The sequence below is a fragment of the Crinia signifera genome, chromosome 2, assembly GCF_055691185.1.
Source record: "Crinia signifera chromosome 2, ASM5569118v1, whole genome shotgun sequence".
NCBI lineage: Eukaryota > Metazoa > Chordata > Amphibia > Anura > Myobatrachidae > Crinia > Crinia signifera.
Genome location: NC_139218.1, coordinates 115665937 through 115668880, shown reverse-complemented (window position 1 = coordinate 115668880; position 2944 = coordinate 115665937). Strand labels below are relative to the sequence as shown.

General features: G+C 44.4%; 1 pseudogene; it reads left to right on the top strand.

Moving 5' to 3' along the window:
- Nucleotides 1-2590: 2590 nt before the first annotated feature.
- LOC146061880 (5S ribosomal RNA) lies at nucleotides 2591-2709 on the top strand (annotated as a pseudogene).
- Nucleotides 2710-2944: the final 235 nt, after the last annotated feature.

Here is a 2944-nt window from a genome sequence, read left to right as displayed (position 1 = left end):
TCACAAAGTCACCATCCACCAGCACTGAAACGCGGGCTGCCGTTCTCTTAATTCCTGCGAGTGAAGAGAATCACCAGCTCGGATGTAAGAGCTAAACAAGACCTGGATGCCATGGAAACCAAATTTCAAACCCGTGGCTATTCCCAAAGGATACTTGAAGGTGCAAGACTCAGAGTGGACAAAGTATCAAGAGAAATGGCTCTCAAAAGACGACCGGCTGAAGAATCCAAAAAAGATGTGATCAGATGGGTACATGCATTCACGACTGCTGATGACACAATTGTGTCAACCACCAAAGATCTATGGCCCACTATAGTGCTCACACTATATACCTTTAATACGTTGCCTACTTATATGTACACATTAATACCTCTGGCTATCAAGTGCCCCCTTCATTATTATTAGTATTTTTAATATCATTTATTCCCACTAACATTACATTAATTTATCATCATATCCTATTATTTATAATTTACCATAACAGTACCATTTACTTTATTTTATTTCACTTCATCTACTGCCCTATCTGCTCGCTCTCATTATCCGGTCAATCCCCCCCAATATATATATATATATTTTTCTGCCCGCAGCCCATATTATATATTACATATCATAAATTTATCCCTTTATCCTTCCTGGTCAGACTACTCATATCTACCTTTTAAAACCTCAACATAGTGATCCAATTATTCATGTCTTTATTTATCTCTCCCCATGCAGTATCCTCTTTAACCATTGTCCCTGTACATGCATCACTAGTCGTTCTCAATTATCAGTTCACCTATATCAACTCTTTTCAATCATTAGTTTTCCAAGCATTAGCCCTCTTTCTCAATTATTGCCCATCATAGTAGTTATCAGTACCCTGATACATGGATCCTGCCCCAGGGCACACTTACGTCCAGCATCTCCCAGTATTCCTACTGTAACATACTTCGCCCCTATCGCGTCATCCCTGTCCTGTCATTAAACGCGTCTACTGCCGGTTTCCATGCCAACCCGCAGGCGTCCCCCTCTCCTCACTAGGCACCCCGTCCCATTGGTCTATTTTGTGTCCACGCAGCCATCCCAGCAGCCATTATGACTGCACGCAGCCACGCAAATGCCGGGCTGACTACCCGCCCCCACCTTCTCTATTGGATACTCATCCAATATATACCCCCTCCTAACCCTCCCATCCGCACACACCCCTGTGACCAAGCTTCATGCGAAACACGTGTTAGGACGCACGTGGTCACGCCCACCGCCCCCACCAGTGCCGGCTAACAACTCCATACTGAGACGGAGTTGTCCTCCAGCCGTCCCGCTGTCATCACATGCACGGCGCCTCAGCGCGCACCACACGGCTAGCACTCACTGCAGCCTTCCACGTTCCTGCCTTGGACTTGCTTCTAATTTGTGAACAGTGTCCTCCCCACCGGCCGTAGCCGGCGCAGGTAACGGGGTTAAACCCCCTCATTCCCTGGTCTCACCAGCATTAACCTATTATATTATTATCTCTATATCCACTTTAAAATCGGAAATTGTGAAACGTGGGACCCTCTGCAGTTAGACTGCAACAGTCTGTGTGGCTTCAACTAGCACTACCTCCATAATTATCATGCTTGTGCTTTATATGTGTCTATAAGTACATCTAGCAGAATATTAACCTCTGTACTGCTACAGTTGCGTTTACCCATTACATGTGTGCGTGCTGTTAACCCTACATACCTGGCGACAGCCTATATATATATACTTTTTCTAAGTGCTATACCTATTTGTGATCTCGACTAGCACCACTTGTATCACTATCCTGTTTGTGCACTATATGTGTCTATAGGATATTCAGCAGAATATTAACCTCTGAACTGCTACTGTTACATTTATAAATTACATATGTGCATGTAATTAACCCTGCATACCTGGTGACAGCTACTACATTGCTAATACCTATTTGTGATCCTTACTAACCCTCCATTCATGTTCAGCATTTGGACATTTGACACCCAGAATACCTGTTTAATCAGTGTTTGATTACCTCCGTATGGTCTGTTGGGAGACCTCACGCTTTCTATCAAGTTGTGTGTATACCTATTACTTTACAGAATTTTAAGGACTGAATTAACCATTATTCTCAGCCCTAATCATCCCAATCAATAACCGGATTCCCCGGTGTGCTTCTGGTGTCTTTTGTAACATATACATTGACACCAGGGACCGATTTCCCTCCTATCTAGGGACCGTGGGTACATTTACCAATTTGTTCCTCCATAATTAATTTCCTTTTTTGTATAAAACCTACTGTCTTCAAGCGCTAAGGGCACCCATTCCTCACCCTTTCATTTTAGAGGAGCTATCGCATGATCCTCTGACTCTCATCAAATCATCCGATGCTAGCATGATATTTGACAGCAGAGATGAGGGTCCTGTTTGTTAGCACCTTCTACCACTAAGCCTTCCATCTTTTCGTGGCTCTCTCATCCACCCAGCCAGCGCAGGCACTCCTGCAATGCCATTTGAGTAACAGGTCTGCTCTGATCTGAACGGTTTGGACAGCAGAAGCTCACCTTGGCTCACCCTTCAAATTGACACCGGAAGTAACCAGCAAGGGCCATACAGCCATACTTCACTGGACCGCCTGTAATCCATCCGAACACAGAAGCTAAGCAGTGAGAGGCTGGATAAGTACCTATATGGGGGACCTATAGGGAATATCCAGTGCTGTATTTATCCACTGGGGCAGTACGCCTGTTAACTCTGTTGAAGTGCAGCCACAATTATCTTAAACCCCTCCCTTCTCTTTTCCTCTCTTGCCCCAACTGTCCATACCCATCTCTGCTGACACTGGGGTGGATAATCTAATGGTGGTGTACAGTGACCTGTGTCTTGTCCGATTGCCGATACCGTATATTATATATAAAAATCGGGTCTAGGCAAAAAATCTTATCTAAACATTTTCGCTCTT